The sequence below is a fragment of the Sphaeramia orbicularis genome, chromosome 11 (genome assembly GCF_902148855.1).
Source record: "Sphaeramia orbicularis chromosome 11, fSphaOr1.1, whole genome shotgun sequence".
Classification (NCBI taxonomy): Eukaryota; Metazoa; Chordata; class Actinopteri; order Kurtiformes; family Apogonidae; genus Sphaeramia; species Sphaeramia orbicularis.
In genome coordinates, this window is record NC_043967.1 from 47,258,400 (window position 1) to 47,278,663 (window position 20,264).

A 20,264-nucleotide genomic window follows, 5' to 3' on the forward strand; every position below is an offset into this window, starting at 1 on the left:
TTCTTTGGTTCCTATAATGTATGAGTGGGGGGTAAAATTCCCCCCCCCCCCCCCCCCCCCCCCACAAAAAAAAAAAACTAACAAAAAAAACCCACCAAATATGAACATGAGCTGTGCGCAATAGAAACAGCAGAAACTTCTTTGATCGTGCGTCCTCACTGAGGCCTGTACCCTGACCTCCCTCACAGGCCCGATGACGCAAAGCCAAAAAACCCAGAGCCCCCCCACCCCCACCCCCCATCAAAATGAACACTTAATGAGGAGGTTTATATGAGGCAGGGACACGAGCAGCTGAATCCACGTGGAAGTGGAAGAGAGAGCGAAGATAGACGGAGATGATGGCATTTAATTTAGACATGTTGAGACAGCGGAGTGTGTGCTGTGGGACATGAGTCTGTAATTTGTTGTAATCTGAAACGAGGCCGTTGTGGGTCCTCCTCCTGCAGCAGCAGCAGCATCTGTGAAGGCTCACCGGTGCAGAGTCAGGAAACATGCAGGTGGAAGGAAGCTCCTCACAGACTGACCGACAATGCTGAGCAAAACAAACTGGACTAGTTTGGGGCTATCTGTGACCTAGTAGGCACAATTCCCAGGTAGGGCTTTTCCAGAGAGAGAGGGAGCGAAAGAGAGAGAGAGGGAGGTGAAATGTTGCGTTCAAGTCTGATGAATATGATTGTAAACGCATGTCTTTATATGTTCTGAGTAAAGTTTTTCCTGCTTTTTTTTGCAGAATCTGACATTTTTACGCATCACAGATGAAGATCGACGCTTCCTCCAACTTCCAGGTGAATATAAATGATCTCACTTTGGTCCATGGTGGATTTATGGATTACAACCGACAGTCAGTCTTTGTCTAATAACACTGAATATTCCGCACGTCTGTGGCTTACAGCTCTCATTACACGACTAAAAATATCAAGTAAAATCCATACAGTCCAAACACCTCTCCCTCCTTCTTTCTTACACACACACACACACACACACACACACACACACACACACACACACACACACACACACTCACGCCACGCAGGAGCACGCTGTGTGGAACTAATTGATTACTCCTGGAAATCATTTCTAAATCCTTTCGGGATCCTTTTGTAGACGCGACTGTTCCGCTCAAATTTTGCACCATTTACAGGAGCCTTTTATGGTCCTGACAATCTATTAAAGTAGAACATTTTTCACTGTATTACTGCCAAGTTCCCTTGAACTAAAACTCAGTGTAATTTCCCTCCAGTAACGCGGGGGTCAGTGGTACCTTCAGTGCACAGTCAGACTCTGGGGCTTTTCTGTCTCATTTTCCTCCTGCTTTACTGTACCTTTTATCCCACTGATCCCAAAATTAAACCAAACCTTTCAGATTCTTGTCTAAACCTAATCAGAGCGAATACACACTGCACTTTTTTTTTTTTTTTTGGCAAATAAAAATATTATAAGCATGGGAAGAATAAAATATGGCAAAATGGCAAAGTGGGACTTTTACGCATCGATTTATTTCAAAGAGATAAAATCAGAATGCAAAACTGAGCAGAAAATTGTCTAAAAAACAAAAGGAAAAAAATACACATATTTTTACTGTTTTGTGAATCAAGCATAAAATATCGCAAATTACATTTTATGTCATGGTTTTAAAGGGTTGTAAATCCAGCAATCAATGCCCGAAGGAAAGGCTTAAAATAAAACTATCATTATTTATTATTATTATTTTTATTCATTGACTTTTATAATTTAACACACACCCGCTGTAATATTTAAATGAAGTCCACTGGCACAATTACGCACATTATTCTTAATTAAAAGGATATACATTTGAAGATTAAAAACACACACACATACACACACTAACTCGTTTTCCACTTCTCATTTGAAACCATTCGTGTGAACTGCAAGGTGTTACAACGTGGCCTACAAAGGAAAAAAAATTAAATAAATAATAAAAACGCCTCGACTAATGGAGGTTTTTTGGCAAAAATCCAAAGTGTGTTCCATCCTTGTGTGGTTTAACGGGGTGCACTTGCCATGTAAATGTAAAAGGTGTGTAACATGAGCGAAATATCCCTGTTTGTGTTGTTGTTTTCGACGCAAACATCCCGTAGGTGCAGTTTTAATGTAAATGCAGCAGCGGTGCGTTATTCTACACTGAGGAAGCTGTGGCCTAATTTCACAGCGTCGAGAGATGGAGCGTCCTGTAATGGCGTGTGTGTCTGTCCTGGTGTGTGTGTGTGTGTGTGTGTGTGTGTGTGTGTGTGTGTGTCCTTATGTGTGTGTGTGTGTGTCTTAATTAGGCATCACACCTCGTTCCTAACGCTTTAATTGAAAGCCACAAACCACGTGATTCCACTCCTCCTCTTCCTCTTTTAAGGGAGAGAAAGTGTTTATGAGGAGAGAAAAAAAAAATAGAGAGCGGCTTATTTAATTATCATTTCAGACACAGACTCACTACGATGCATTTGGCGTAATGACTGAATATTTTATTATTTTCACATAATTATGTCTCATGGAAATGTGGAAATACAAACATTTTACAGAGGATATTACACAAATATCCAACACCCTACTTAATCCAATACTTCAAATAAGCAGATTCTGAAAACATTGCATAATCTACTTAATAATTTTCATATTTTTCTAATCTTTAAGACAAGTAAATCTATTTACTGCTACTTATGGCTTGAGGATGCTGTATACTTGACTCCGTCCTATATGTGACTAGGGAATATTCTGAAGGTTTATGTTATGTTCAGGATAATAACAGAGCTGTGCTTTAGGGTGAAAAACAACATTAAGCACTTTTATGTACTCTGTGTTAGGATTTATCCGTCCCGAGCAGTTAAAATAATTCCAAATTTATCTTTAAAAATGGAACACCTTTCTGTACTTTTATATTACAATTGAGTGTTTACCAAAATGAGATTAGTGCTTACATTTTCTAGGGATTTCCCTTTTTCATCCTGCTATAATATTTCCTTTAAAGAGCTGTAAATTTTTCCCCTCAGGGCTATTTTATCTCCTGCTTCTGATGCCCTCATAAAGAGCTTTGTTGTCTTTAGTTGACTGAACAGTCGGCGTTAATGCTTTGTTTTCTTTGAGTTTCTATAAGAAGTCATTCGCATTTCACTCATATAAAAACACTTAATAGCTTGGAAAATGTGTTTTCCCAGCGGTATCCCTTGTGAATCTTTAGTCATGCTTGTTTTTCATCTCATTTCACTGAGGCATTTTTAACACCACATGATAAATCATCTCTTTTAACACTCCAGATATGACTTCTTGTTGTTCTATGTGTACATCTGCAACAGTCCGTTACAGTAAATCAGCTTGGTTTTTTTGGCGAATTAGCCCTTTAAATGTTTTCCTTGTCATTGTTTGTCCTCACAGGTGTATCGGAGGTTGTGTTCAGGCGGAGGGAATGTGTTGCAGGCTTGAGGGGTTGTCTGTTATCTTTGGTTATCTAGCTGTATGAGTGACGTACATTCTTCATAAAGCTAGATAACCGAAAGTAACAAGAATCCCATTACACGCCTGCACAGCTAAAAAAAAAAAAAAAAAGAATAAAAAAGACAAAACAGAAAGATCCAGTGCAGGAGCATGGACTCGGACGCTGCTCACTGATGACGTGAAGGTATGATGCTGTGTTACATAAGGGCTAATTTTTAAGGGTGGGGAGGGGGTGTTGTGCCTTTCATGGAGGATCTGATTAGCGTTAAGGACAGATGCTTCAGTCTGAAAAACACTTTTTAGTATCATTACAAAATATTTCAAATTGTGTCTTCCTTTTGCAGTGCAGCACTACTGACTGCAGTGTCAGGTGTGTGCTGCAGGCTGGATTTATTCCAACATTATGCTGATTGCAAGATGATTGTGCAGCATCACTTATGAATGAGTACATCTGAATGTGTCTTCATGTCAAACTCCTGGAATAAAACCCACCATCAAACAGAAATAAGGATGGAACAGTGCAATATTGAGCTGTTCTTGTCATTGCCCATGAGCAAAAACAGCTTTTTTTTTTGCAAACAACCATAACACAATTATTTTCTATTATTGGGAAACCAAAAATAAATATAAGATTTAAACATTTGCTTCCTAAAAAACAAGGAATCTTTACTGGTGACCTCCATCACATTACAGATCTAGTAAAAAGCTTATAAAAAGCTTAATGCCTCTCCACCAATCCTGTAAATCCTCTCATTTCTCTGATATGTTACAAGGATACAAGGATATTTTATTTGTCGTTGATCATGCCAGAACATGTGAACACAATGCAGTACTCAGGTTTCACTATTAAATAACCTAAAGATTAAAATTAAAATAAAACTGTTGAAAGAATGAGTAACTAAAAAACCTAATGAGCTAAATCTTCATTGTTTGCAGAAATTCATCAAATGTATGAAATGAAGCTATGAAAATTTGTTACATTTACAACTTAAAATGATTTATAAATCTTTATAGTGAAGAAAAAAACATATTTTTGCAGTACAAATGTTTGGATACAATCAGTTACACGATGAATTAACAATTTAGGAGATTTTACACAACCGTGTTTTTTTTTTTTTTCCCAAAAATTTAACTTAAAAACCTGATCTGCAGCTTGTGTAACCATATTTTGGCATTCACACCCACATTAAAAAATAAATACAATTATTTTCTAATATTTGTCAGTAAAATGGGATTTTTCTCCTTCTCATACTGCAAATCAGTAAAAAAAAAAAACAATGACATGACCCACTGTAACATTACATTTCAGACACACTTTCTCTTTATCTCAGCCTTTTCACTTTTTTTTTCTTAATCGTACGCACACACACACACACACACACACACACACACACACACACACACACACACACACACACACACAAAGCACTCACAGAAACGTCTTTGTCTAATTGCACTTTGTTTTGGTTCAGAATTTGGCCCTGATCTGTTTTTTTAATTAGCCCTTTTCTGCCATTTCAGCTAATGTCGCATAATTAGCCATATTTCAGTTTAAGATGGCAACGAGCACAAATCTTTTTTTTTTTTTCTTGTTTTTTTTGCATGTATTCTGCTCTCTGTTGTAGCCACCGAGGTGCAAACTACAGGAGGTTGGGACAAGGAGCTCTGTCAGACACCTGCTAAATGAAAAGGGGGCTTTTGCAACTGGCAAGCCCAGAATTAGACTGTAGAACTATAAAAATAACTACCTCCTCCTCCTCCTCTATTTTAGCCGTCTTTAGAGTTCCGCTGACGAGTTTCATAAAGCATGATAATTTGCTTCTGAGGTTTAAAGAGCACACCCTACAGAAGCAGTGATGTTGAGAGAGGTGAAACAAACTAAAGAATACCTCGAGAGGCAATTAGCGGCACTTTGCCATCATTTGGATCATCTCCACTCCAGTTGATTTTCCGCTTTTCAGCCCAAGAGCTCAATGGACTTCACACAAACAAGGCGACATTGTGGCATCAGTGGGGCACAGTGCAGCAAAGAGGAGGGTATTATGTGTGTTTGTCTGTTGGTTCCGAGTCGGGCACATGGATAAAATACAGTAGGCCTGTGTTATCTTGTCTTCGAGGTTTAGAGATGCTAGAAAACTTCAAAACATACAGCCAACGGCCCGAGAGCCTCAAAATCAACTCTTAGACCTCTGGAGCTTCATTAACATAAACAGCACGCCAGCACTGAACGGTGCATTCATCTGGAAATGCCCCCTTCATCACGGAAAATAAGGCTGGACCAAATGTTTTTAGGCTGAACTGGTCTCCAAATTTCTTAAAGTCACTAATAACAGCAGCTGAGTGTTTTATGATGTGCAATTTACAACCTTTTTTTTTTTTTTTTTTATTAGTGAACAGAAGACTCAGGTTGTAATTAAGCTCATTTTAACCCACTTTCGTTCATCTAAAAGTAACAACGCACTTCATCCACATGGACTTCCCTTCTCTACACGCCTCTTTCTTCTTCTCCAGCTTTTCCCTCATTCATTTAATTTTATTCTTTTCGTTTTTTCCCAGCTTGGATTCTCAGATGGTTGGTTCTGATTTGTATGCATTTGCATAATGAATGTCATTTGCATGCTCAGGGGCAGACCATACCATGAGAACGGCTGTGTTGGTTGTTTGTGTGCGTGTGCATGTGTGTGTGTGTGTGTGTTCATGCATGGGCACATGTGTGTTCATATGTGTGCCCCGTATATTAAACACATGTAAATTGCACCTTTTTTTTTTTCACCCAAACAGACCATCACATTGTGTTGTGTTTCGCGCCCACACTGTATAAACACTTTGTTCTTGTTTTCTGGCAACAGAGGGAAGCATGTGTGAGTGTGTGTCAGTGTGAGTCTTTGTGTCCATGTGTAGAATTCCTCCTCTATGTGTGGTGCATGTAGGGCAGCAATCTGACGATCATGCCTCTTCCTGTCTCTCCGCCTCCCTTCTCCTTGTCTTGGTAACCGTTCAGAAATGCACTGACTAAAAGAATGAAAATAAGAGACTCCCTCCTCAATCCCATAATCCTCCTCTTCTCCTACCCCTCCCTTGCCAGTTTGTCCTCCTCTCCCACACGGCAAGTCACAGTCCTGCCACCATCTTAGGTGTAAGACTGGCACAAAATGGCAGCTGAAAAGGGGAACGTGGATAGCCAGTGCAGCACCTTCCCCCACTTTGTGTTGGCTCCGATCCTTTCCGCACCATTGGTTGCCTCAAGACAGTGTTAATTACTGCCAGTGTGTTAATTGTAGAGATCGCCCCAAGAGACTTGCAGGAAGGGCTGAGATAGGAGGGAAACCGTGGAGCCAGTAGCTTTTCAGTGTCGGCAAGCTGGCATTTTTAAGGGCAGCTGTGGCTCCCGCGTCGCGTTCGTTGTGCCCCGTCGTCACGCTGCAGATGGTGACGATCGGCCATTTTGTGGATTCCCGAGATGTTCTGAAAACTTTCGCTTTTCAAACGCTTGGTTTCGCAGACAATAATTAGATTATTCCAGGGGTTTTAATTACAAAGTGTTACAGTTTGCGGCACTGGCATCGTTTCTGCATGTGGCGGTTTCACATGGTATTTACGCAGTGTGCATGTGCAGACAGCTTGACGTGGAAAAAAAAAAAAAAACACCTACATGCTCCCTGACATTCACTTGGAGCTGTAATTAGCAACATAGTGGTCTTTGTAAATCTCCACTTGTTATCACACTCAATTCTCTCATATGTGCATTACACATCCAATTAGTCTTATAGAAGAAAATGTGCTACTGTGTGGGTTAGCTGACACAGAGTAATTACATTTCACCCATTTCTGTACTAGAAGAACATTAACTTTGGAAAACCATTTCTTGTTGTAAGTTGATGATGCATTTTTTTTCTCAACTCTTCATTTTTGTCTAACTATTCATAGTAATGTGTCGGACTGCAACTATCTTCATTATTGATTTACATGTTATTTGTTGGATCCATAAAATGTTAGAAAACAGTGGAAAATGTCAATCAGTGTTTCCCAAGGCCAGATATCCTCAAATCCTCCATCTTGTTTGGTCCACAGTCCAAACATCTGTGGTTTATTGTCACAGTGGAGGAAAGAAACATATGATAAAATATGATATACTTATACTGATTGAACCCAATTAATCATAGTAATGCTGGTGTGAAAACAATGAGGTAAAAGCTAACAATTATTTTCATTGTTGATTAATCTGTAAGTTGCTTTCTCAGTAGATTAGTTGCTGTAACGGTCTATGCAACAGCATAACTTTTTTTTTTTAATCAGTGTTTGGGTTGAATTCAAGAATCTGAATCAGAAAGTGCACTTTAGTCCCCACAAAAATTATTTAAACCAGTTAATTTATGTATAAAAATAGGTGTTGATAACTTTAATAGTTGCTAATTGAATAATCATCGAAGCTCTTGTGAAAACATTAAAATTGACCCAATTTAAAGTGTTAAAATCTTAATTAGAAAGTAGTGTTTTGGCCAAAAAGGGATAATGAACTCAGTTGTATCACTTCCACAGGTGAGATTTTTCACTCCAGCCACTGAGCTCAAAACTTACGGCTTTTCTGAACCAAAAAAAAATTCTCAAGGAAAAGATGTAGTGAGTAAATGAATGAGGAGAAACGGGAGGAGGAAGGAGTGTGGGGAGGAGGAGTTGGAGGGCAGACAGACAGGGAGAGGGAGCTGCGACAGTGAGATCTCAATAGTGAGAGGCCTTCTTTGTGTTTCTGTGTGAGGTTTATTTTGGGGGGTGCAGGGGGCACTAAGAAAGGAGGGGAAGAGGAGAGGGTGGGGATCCTATCCCGGGCCCTCAGACAAGCGGCACATTGTCCTCCCCAATGTGTGGCGGCACTTGTGGCGTAACGCCATTATTTAGGCCAGTGGAGGGAACGGGGGTCTGGAGACCAGCTTAACCAAAACGCCAATTAGAGCCGGATCGTCCTGATTAATGGACGAGGGAGATTGGTAAACAATGCCGGCCATTGTTAACCTAACCCCCTCCTCAAACACACACATATACAAACCCCTACCCCACTGATTTCTTTCACAAAAACCCTCCATCCCTACAGCCTCCAACACACACAGACACACAAACACACACAATTTGTGTGTCATGCCAGGGCTCCGAGGCCTGCCATTAGCATGCTACTCATGTTTTTTGTTGTGCTTTTAGCTTTGGGTCCATCTGCATAAAACCAACATACATGTGAATATTGATGATCTCATTGATCATTCTCATCAGTTGGTGCAGCGTTTTTGGGACGGAAAATAGAATTTGTTGAAAAGTTTATGGTTTTGGAATTGAAGAAAAAAATTTAATTTGGAGCTTCAACTCTTAGTGTATTTAACATGCACATAAAATTAATTAGAGTTAGTTCATGGCATGAAGGTTGAACATGGTGAGAACTGAGGCGTCTTTCTTCAAAAGCTGAGCCGGGCTCATATGTTAATCACACACCATGCGATGCTTGGCTCTGCATTTCAATACGTCCTACTTTATTGTTTTTTTTAAGCATATGCGCTGAATAATTAGCCACCACATACTCCAATCAGGGGCATGCCAATGTGGGGTTGCCATGGCGACCCCATCAGTTCTTACCCCCCTACCCCCTACCCCCTACCCCCACCCCCACACCCCGTCCTCCTCCTCCTCCTCGGCTGCAAACAGGACGGAGAAAAATAAAGCGTGGGAAAAAACACTTTGGAGGATCAGACAATGATAGAGGGGGGGAGGAGAGGAGAGGAGAGGAGAGGAGAGGAGAGGAGAGGAGAGGAGAGGAGAGGAGAGGAGAGGAGAGGAGAGGAGAGGAGAGGAGAGGAGAGGAGAGGAGAGGAGAGGAGAGGAGAGGAGAGGAGAGGAGAGGAGAGGAGAGGAGAGGAGGTGTGTATGTCAGTGGTTGGAGGAGCAGCCTGTGTCTTTACTGGCCACCACAGACATGATCGTTGTGTTGCTTTGTTGTTTTGTTGTTTGTTTTTTGGAAGCAGGTGCTAACATTCTACCTCTAGCGCGAGTCTGTTGTGTGTTATTAGTGAGTGCCATCTATGGGCAGTGAATGGGAGTTTACAGCCACTTTGAAGATGATACAGTAAACAACAACAACAACAAATCTGAGCTTTGATAAACTCTGGCTTTGCTTCCGTCTCACTAATGTTTACACATGATCCGTGACTGGCTCCGATTCCCTCGTATATTTAAGAATTCACACCAACATAAAAATTAGAAACAATAAAAATGTTTGGCTTTAACCAGATTAGATTTAGATGAATAATTCCATCTACAAGCAGAATTACAACAATCTTCACTCTTTTTTTTCTACAAACACTGAGTCATAGAATGAAATAGAAAATAAAAGTAAAGTAAAAATGTATTCCTTTCATTCTACTTTGCTACTTTACTCTTATTATTCCTGATTTAACCAGTTTTCCCTTTTTCTTTTATGCTAAAGTAACTCAAAAGGAATAAGTTGGATACTGTTCTACTCATATTATAGTTTTAGTTTTTTTAATCTGAATGTGAATAATACTTGAAAAAATAAAAAATAGACATCTTTTGTTTTTTTTCCTGGTTCTCATTTTATATTTTTGCATTATTTCACATTTAATGTTTAGTCTTTTTTAAGTAAAAGTAATGTGAAATATGTTTCCAGGTAGTTTTAATTAACCAAACCACATTTCTCATTAGAGTAGTTTTCTTCTGATTTGGCTACTTCCAGTGTAAAATACTAGCAAAGGTGCGAATCCCAACACTGCATATAAAACATGTAGCCTGAGCAACTGGGAGATTTTGTGGATATAAACCTGAAAGAAATTGTCAACATAAAATGAAGAAGGGGATGAGAGAAATGAATACTATACGATCAGTTTTGGCAGGTAAATTCAGTTCAGTTGAGTTGCATTTGTTTCTACAGATTCCTCAATAGTGGCTTAAATGTCAAAATAATTAAGTAGCAATTCATTTTGATCATATATTAAGAAGGACAACTCTTAATCAGCAAAGAAATTAGAAATACAACACAGGGAGAACACAAAAATACAGTTTCTACATATTCAAAAAGGAGTGGAAGAAGACAACACTTTTTCAGTCCCATCCCTTTCCCAGAAGTTATTAATTATTAATAATTATAGAGAGAGAAATGCATATATTTCCCATATATATGCAATCAAACCTGCATACATGTACAAATTTTATACTTAAATTTTTATACTTTATGTTTATTTCTACCAGCCTTTCTTTTGCACTGATGTGTTGCGTATTGCTGCTGTAAACTGTTACATTTCCTCATGGTGGGATCAATAAAGTCTTATCTTTTCTTATATACAGATGCATAAACCCACCCAAAAAAAAGAAAAAAAAAACACCCACTGGAAACTGAACACCTTCACTTCTATTATTCTATTATTATTATAATTACATATTATTTTTGCGTATTGATATCCACTGAGCGTCACAGTCTTCCATAGCTTCACACAGAAATCCAAAACATTTTTGTTCTTGTACATATTTTAACCGTTTTGATACTAAAAAAAAAAAAAAAAATCACTGAGTGAACATTTTTAAGCACATCTCTGCTTTGATCGTACTTAGTTCTGTTTGATACTGTACCTGGTTTGGGATTTTTTTTATATTTCCTGTTTGCAGAAATAATGTGTTTGATACTAAAACCCAGCATTTAAATAAAACAAAACTCTATTCAAAATGTTTCTACGATGGGGACTTAATCCTTAGTATCATATATGGATGGAAGGTTTTACTGCGTGTGTTGGTCTTTTTCAATGTTTTTAAGATTGTGATGTGGTTTTAATTCCTCTTCTCTTTCCTCCTACAGCTCAGATTCACCTGATTTTTGCCTCACACCACTTTACACCGAGTCCTGCCTCTTTCACACCTGACATCCCCCCCATGCGTTGCGGGTCAAATTGTGTTTCAATGCATGGATTCAGCAAAAGCAGGTGTGAAAACAGACCGAGTGACAGCGGATGGAAGTCTGAAAAAAACCTGCTGTGGATTTACAAATGTCTTTTAGACTCTGATCATCTGAACAAAAACACAGAAAATCCTCTGATACAAATGGACAAATAGCACAACGGACTGCAAGGTGGAATCTGTGTGTTTGTGTGTTTTGTGCACGTCATGTTCTCTGGAAACGCTCTGCACAGCTGTTCCGGAAACATCTGTGCTGGATTTTCATGTGGGTCAGAAATTAGATCTCACCGCCTCACTCTCGATGACCTCGACAACAAAGACAAACACACACGCTTTCACTAAAACAACTACACACGAGTGAAGTAAAAAATACTAGGATCATAGCTGAAATGTAGCTTTTTTGTATTTAATTAGTGCTATTATTCAGAGTTTATTCTTATTTTTGATGGAATTTTACCTTAGAATAGAAATATTACATGTATATTTTTGCATAGGAGCCAGTTTTTTCACATTTTTATAATTTTATCTTTCTTAAACTATTTTACATCATTAAATAAGTCTCATTTGTAAAACAAATTATACATAAATGTATGTTCCAATCAAATTTTTTGACAATCTTCATGGCTGGGTTACTTGAAATATTATTTTTTGTTGTGCAATCGCAATGTTTTCTGGGCCTAAATTTGTGTCAAATCGGATTTTAAGACATATTTTTTGCAAATTTCTTCAACTGTTTCTTCCTACACATGACTATTATCATGCAGATTTATTTGGACATACAGGTCTAAAGGGTTCTTACAGATGAATATGAGATGTTTTATTTTGATTTAATAATATGTGCACTAATGTTAAGACACATTAATTCACAGCAGTCCCTGATAAACTGTTTCCTATTATCAGTTTATTCACTATGTTTATATTATACTATGCAGAAGTAAATGTATGTTAATGTGGTTGCACTTGTTTGCAGTATTGTTGAATTTGCACATCAGTGGTGTACGGGTGGTGTTTATGTCGCACAGTGTGAGTGAAATGTGGTAAATCATGTGTTAACAATATGCACTATAGGAGCACGAATGCAATGGATGAAGGGCTGTTGTTGAAATGTGTCAACAGGTTTAACTAGAAACAGAAAACACGGTATATTTTAGCACATTTATATTTGTTTATTGACTTAATCAGTAATTGCACAGTCAGTCGCAGAGACTAAAATCTGGATTTAGTTTCATGTTTGTCCAATCAGCTCTGACAATGTAATAGAACTATGTGAATGCACAGTGTTGCTGTTGTTGTGATTTATGTCGTCTTCAGGGTATTGAGTGTGTGCAATAGATGTATGCAGCAGGAATACTGTAACCGTGTAAAGTGAATGTGATTATGCAACTGTAAATCCGATAGGCTCGACTTGCACATGCCTTGTTGTGCTTTTTGTACTATGCAACCGTTTGTACTGCAGTTAAATAATCAATAAAGTACTAATGTTTACAATGAGACAAAAACGGCTTCTATGCAGCTTTCTTTTTTATTTAGGATCTTTATTTGTGTGTTAAAGTGCAACATAAGCTCATATTTCAAAGGATGCACAAAAACACATAATGCTCCTAAATTTTGACTTTTTACATTCATATACTATTGATGCACTGATAATGCAGATATGGTGCATACTATACTTAGTCTAAATGTGCCGTCTCCTCTAGATTTAGTTCTAGCATCATCTATTTTTGATGTTAATATCTACCAACTTTGTATTTTTATGTATAAAATCCAGTTTAATCAAAGTACCCTGCCTGAGCATTTCATTTTGTATTCTGCAACCAGTACTGCAGTTTATAGATGCAATACTCGTCCAAATCAACATTTTCATTTGCCTAAATGTGTCACATCAAGAGCTCAGTTTTGTATAAGTTATAGAGGATGTAAACTGTGGAAACAATTTTCAGACGTTTTTGGAAAAAGCACATCAGAGACATCCTTTAAGAAATATTTAAAGAAATCAATAATGATTATGAGTGCAGCGTATAACTCACTAGCCGTGAACCTCGGACTTCTTCTGTGCGCGACACGTATCAGTAAACAAAGTGTCTGAAATCCAACTGTTCTGTTTCTTGTCTTTACTTAAAACTTAAACTGATGCAAACTAAAGATGAATTCCTAAATTAAATTACATGATGGTCAAAGGACTGTGATGCTCCTGGGCTCCAGGCTTTTGGTTCTGCTTATCTGTCTTTACGTTTTTATAATCTTAGCAGCCAATAGGATTGCATCACATAATGATGTCAAGACTGATGCCATTATTACTCAACATTCATATAATATGCATAAATTATTAAGAAGAAATCAAATCTAAATCTAAATATGAATATTTAACTGAAACAAAAAATGGCTCTTGCATTGATATATACTGTGTATATATATATATATATATATATATATATATATATATATATATATATATATATATATATATTGTCTTTTTTTTTTTTTTTATATGTATCATCGGCTTCCTGATAAAACCTGCTATGTGACTTTTGGCAAATTTTATGGGAAAACAAAAAACTGTTTATATAACAGGAAACTGTGAAATATGACAAAAAATGTCTGTTTCCTTAATGTTGGTACTTACAGGGGTTGGACAAAATAATGGAAACACCTTCACCTCAAGATGATAATGCCCCAATCCATACAGCTAGAATTGTTAAAGAATGGCATGAGGAACATTCTAATGAAGTTGAGCATCTCGTATGGCCGGCACAGTCCCCAGACCTCAACATTATTGAGCATTTATGGTCAGTTTTAGAGATTCAAGTAAGACGTCGATTTCCACCGCCATCGTCTCTAAAAGAGTTGGAGGGTATTCTAACTGAAGAATGGCTTAAAATTCCTTTGGAGACAATTCACAAGTTGTATGAATCAATACCTCGGAGAATTGAGGCTGTAATTGCCGCAAAAGGCGGACCTACACCATATTAAATTATATTTTGTTGATGTTTTAAGGTGTTTCCATTATTTTGTCCAACCCCTGTACGATGGAATGTAAACAACTTTCACTGGAGACTGAAATTTGAAGCTATAACAGGGGAGACAGCAGGTTTTTATTCCCAACCAAAAATGTCACTTAGCAGATTTTATCAGGAAGCCGACGATATTTTGAATGTGTATGGACTATGGAAGTCTCATAACTTTTATAATGTTTATGTTTTTATAAGGTGGAGGCTTTAAAACAAGACATTTTAGGCTTTCTGCCACTTGCTGCACCTTTACTGTTTTATTATATCTTTGATTAATGTTATGTATGTGCAAAATAAATCAATAAATCACTTATTGTTCTGGAGTAGAAGTAAAGACTCTCCAGGTTGTTTGGTTTGTTGGTATTTTTTTAAAGCACTAATCGTAGGAAGTGACTTTACAAAATAGCGTCAAGGAGAAGTTTAGTCCAATATTTGCAAGTGGAGAAGTGAGTTGGGATGTAAAAATGACCTGTTAAAACCACCTGCAAAAGAAAATGCTACAATCTGGTTATTAAGTCTGACAGCATGGTGCCATAAAACTTATTTCCAAACGTTTCCATAAGAGCTGAGGTCCTGCACCTTCCAGTTCTATCCCACTAGACCTCATTTTTGGAGACAACTGTACTGCAGCCAATGGTGAGAGACAAGACCATTTTTGTTATCTTGTTTGAATTATGCATCATTTACACAAAGGGTGTTTGACAATTTAAAAGTGAATTTTTTACATGAAGAAAGTCCCAGTTTGTGGCAAAACTGTTTCAAAATATCAGACTCTCAAAATACGAAAATATAAAGACTATAAACCAGAAAACTGTCATTGTAACTGTGTCTGCTCAGAGTCTGATGATGTTTCTGCTGCTTCAACATGATCAAACTAGAAGGACTGTGGCCTCTGGAATACTTTATTACTCACTCTGGAATAACACTGGTCTACAATTTTTTTTTTTTTAGAAATTATCTGCTTTAGAGATTAAATGTGCTAAATGTTATTTGAATAAGATTAATTGGAAAACAAATGACTAAAGTGCTGGTTTGCTGATGTTTTCAAAATATATGATAAAGTGTTATTACACATATATGTTGGTTTATGTACATTTTTACAATAGATTTATAAATCTTCCACTAGCTAGAACCTGTAAAGTGAATGTATTGTAACGTGCAGACAGTGTTTTGAAGTAGATCTAGTAGCTCTGAGACTAATATTCCTTTTGAGTGAAACAAATTCTGTCATTAATTCTCAAATTTCACATTTTGACAAAAAACTGTATCTTGGAATCTTCAGCCAACCAGCATTTTTGACTGGATTTTTCTTTATCAGTGACTCACACATGGTAAAATTTCACTACTTTTATTCTGTAGACCAGTATAAAGAGATAAATTGAGCCAATGCCACGGTCATTTTGATGTATAAAATGTGATCAGAGATGCAGTCCATTCAGCAGCTGAACACAAAACGACATGTTTCTTTCCTGTCTTTGCTGCAAACTGCACCATCCTTGGCTCCTAAAATGATCTTTTTAAACTGACAGCCATCATATTTCTGCATGGGGGCACAAGTCAAACACGATTAAAATTATTTGTCTCTTGCCATTGATAGACTGACGTTAGCTCCCATGAAGCCCAGCAGAAGGGGCGGGGCTTCAGCTCTCTATAGCAGCAGAGCCTGTAAGGTTGTTTACTGTAAGTCCTTTCTTTAATGAGGCACCAGTTACGGCTCAGAAATGACTAAATTAGGACAGTTTTCCACGGTCAGTTCTTTTACCTGGACTAGATTGTGATTTTAATTGTCTTAAATATTGTTTCCCCTCCAACTTAATACTCTGCTGTGTACTGACATAAATCGTTACCATGTTTACCTTCCTCTGAAATGGACAGAGCAGATAAAGAACTGACAAAACACGAAGCGTTAAGATGTGAAACCCAAAATAAAAGCCTAGAATACATAAATATCTGAATTTATCTAGCATTGATGTTAACTAGAGCCAAACTTTGTTTTTTTTCGCTTTCGATTAAGACTTGTAACCTTATTTATCAGCTATTTATACTCATAGGTAAAGTGGTAAAATGACAAATGGATGTGTTGTATAGATGCACTACTGCAGCAGATTGAATACAGAGGAATGAACAGAAGAGGACCTGGAAACGAGAAGTTACATCACAATTTAACAACCAGATAATGAAACACGTCTTTGTCAAAACTTGCCATTTTCAGCGCATAGTTGGAGCTTAATGGTCATTAGGCCTGTTTTAATGGATGATCCTTGTGCAAAAACATATACATTTAGACCATTACTCTCTACAGTATATTCACATTTACAGATCTGATTACACAGATAACTATGGGTGACAGGGCTTTTGCTGCTGCTGCTCCCCGTCTGTGGAACGCCCTGCTTGACCACCTCCGGGCCCCACAGACTGAGGACGCTTTTTAAAAAAAATAGGACCAATGGCCCTGTAGCTTACCAGCCAAATTAAAAGCTTTGGGAAATGTATCCAGATGCCATTTATTATCACCCAGTTCTGTGTATTTATTCTATTACAGAAATAGCCCATGTTTTGGTCATATTCCAATCAGATCTGTAAAAAAATTCTAATTCCAACTTGATATCATTGATACTGATTTATTGGATCAATCCACTTCCTATCTCTTATAATGGGAAAATTTTTCAAAGTTGCACCAAATCCAGAATCAGATCCAGATCGAAATAATTTCAATACCTTGTGTTGACATCATCATAAAGAAGCTGTATACCAAGTTTGAAATCAATCAGAACTGGAGTTTTGGAGAAGAAGACGATTCAGTTTTTTTCCCCATAAGAGCCCATGTTAAATTTTCCGTAAGTTCCCGGATCCAGAAGAAGATCCTGATCAGCATGTGGACATTATGTTTTGGTCATGTCCCCATCAGGGCTGGACTGTAGAAATTTACACTGGATATCATTTATATTTACTGAGTTATTGCATCGATCCACTTCCTATCTCTTATAATGGGGAAATTTTTCAAAGTCACACCAAATCCAGAATCAGATCCGGATCCAAATAATTTCACTAACTTTTGTTGCCATCATCATAAAGAAGCTGTATACCAAGATTGAAGTCAATCGGAATTGTAGTTTCGGAGAAGAAGACGATTGAAATTTTTGTAACGGACAACAGACGACGGACACCGCATGATCTCCCAACATCTGTGCATGCTTCACCTGTTTTAATTGTCTTTTATTTCTAAACTGTTGTTTTTATTTTTTAAACTGTTTTTATTTGTCTTACTTAAACTGTTGGGTTTTTTTTATTTATTACAGATAAAGAAACAACTCTTTACACGTATTTGCAAATAATCATCATATATGATACTTTGGTTATATCTCATACAAAAATTAGACAGTAGAGTATGACCGTACTTCATTTGGATACATACATGGATCCATTCATTTTATGCTGCAGAGTTTTTGTTTTTTGTATCATTAGTAAATTAAAAGATATGGACACAGTTGGAGCTAAACTGTGTATTTAGCTTGTGTTTATTTATTTGTTTGGCTCAACATGTTCTTTTGTTTGGTTTGTGTTTTCATGGGGTATTACCCGTCTTCTCTGTGGACCATCACATTGCGCTTTAATCATTTAACTCCAGCTTTTTCTTATTTGTCCTTTTGTTTAATCAACGGTTTAAAACATATTTGGACTTCAGTACAAATCTGAAACGTCATTTTCATTGATAGTAGTTGCTACAGACCATGTGTTTGTGCTTTTAGTGCCATCATGAATTTCATGCTTTCTCTTTTGGGAGCTGCTCATGCTTTACTGCTCTGTTTTGGGGTTTTTTAGTTTCTTGCAGCTCTTAAATCGGCTGTTCTTGCTTTTCAGGTTTAGATCCGGACTCTGGACTGCTACTGTATACAGAGGAGGTGAAATAGCACTGATCAACATTCAAATTTTTGGGATTTTGTGTGAAACAGAGGTTGGTATCTGTGATAAAACATCAAGACATGACTGTACATCTTGACACTGACTGTAATTTAACCATGTAGGTGTGTGACTGACCAACAAGCAGTACAAAATACCAATGAAAAAAAGCATCTGGAGGTTGGAAAAGGACATGTTCACGTGTACACGACGTACAATCACTGATCAATGTTTACACGCACTGCAGATCTGCAGAGGAAGCACCCGGTCACATCTGGATGATGTGACTGGGCGAGCGTAGCACAGCTGCTCTGAAAGCAGCCCAGGCCACTGCATCCAGCTGCTGCTGCCGACGCTCTGTACGCAGCATCTGGAAACATCTGGAAAGTCCTGTTTCTCAGTCAGCGCACAAACACTCAGAGGCCAAAGGTTACAGTCGAGGAACGAGGTTTCTGAGCTTTCATTTTTATGCATTAGAAGGAAATTAACAATGTAGATTATGCACAAGAAGCAGGAAAGGCAGAAAGCATGAAACAAATTGGACAAACTATATTTATGGAGCCAAATGAATGAATGTCAGAGTAGATTTAGATATTTCTAACCTTAAAAGACCTAAACAACCACCGGAAAAGCAAAAACATCTACTGATCACAAACGTTTAATAACTTGTGAACCACTAATTCTATTAATATACTGAAATAATTCAGATAAAATACAGTTTCTCAGGTTTTTATCGTCATCAGATATGACCCATTTCAATATTTAAAGCAGTGGTTCCCAACATTTTTTGGCTCGTGACCCCATTTTAACATCACAAATTTCTGGCGACCCCAGGCATTCAAAACAGAGACCTTTTTTTTCTAAAATTAATTTGTTTTTGATCATGTAATAGTTTGCTATACTATGTTGCAAATAAATGTTAATTTTAGATGACATTTAGATTATATATTGTATATTATTATGGTGGAGATTTTTGCACAAAGTGAGAATTTTATTTTCCTTGGTCAGGATATGTACAGTCAGTCCAGCTTGGATTTACAAGGCTGACAATTAATACTGAACAAACAAGAACTCAAACTATGAATTATGAAAGAGCTGCAGCATCTGAAACCGACCACAATGAACATTTGACAGATAAACAGAACCACAGTGCTTCAGTTTCAGCTTCAGAGTTTGTCATGTCTTTTATGAATTGTGATCGTCTCTGTCAACTCACCATATATTTTTAAGTTTGTTTGTTTTTTAAATCAATAACTAGAAATTTCAGGTGACCCCAAGGTTGGAAAACACTGGTTTAGAGGCTTCATAGTGAACATGAACGCACCCCATCTTCAACAATACTGATTCATGAATAAAACCCATATAGTCAGACCCATATGACAGTGGGTATAGATGCTTATTTTACATTTTTCTTCAGTTTTCTCTGTTTTGTTATCATAACCTTTAAATTTACACTGAACTTATATGAACATCTATAAGAACAGTAAATTAAATACAGAAGAACACCTAATTTTCTTTGAAAAAGGCAAAACACAGAAGATTCTACTATAACAAATGGTCATAAATCTCTTAGAAACCCAAAAAAATCTATTGGAACTTGCTACAAAAATAGCTCTAGCTCTTTAAGAGTTAATGACATGTTTAGATCTAACATATAGCTAATGTTGGGAGAGTTCACTACATGTTGCAAATGACGGTTAAATATTACATTAGATTATTCAGATTCTCTCAACATTGTCTGGCATTTGTTTTGAATATAATAATCAATGCCAAACATGAACTGAACTGCAAATAGTGCTCAAACCTCAGCTCCTCTTGGTGAGTTTCAAGCTTAATTATCTAATGTTTGTTTGTTTGTTTTCCATTATCTAATGTGTTTGTACCATCTGTTCTTGTCAATGTCTCATGCTCTCAGTTCAGGATCCTAAATCTCAGTGAAACCACCTGATTAAATAAAGATCAGATTAATAA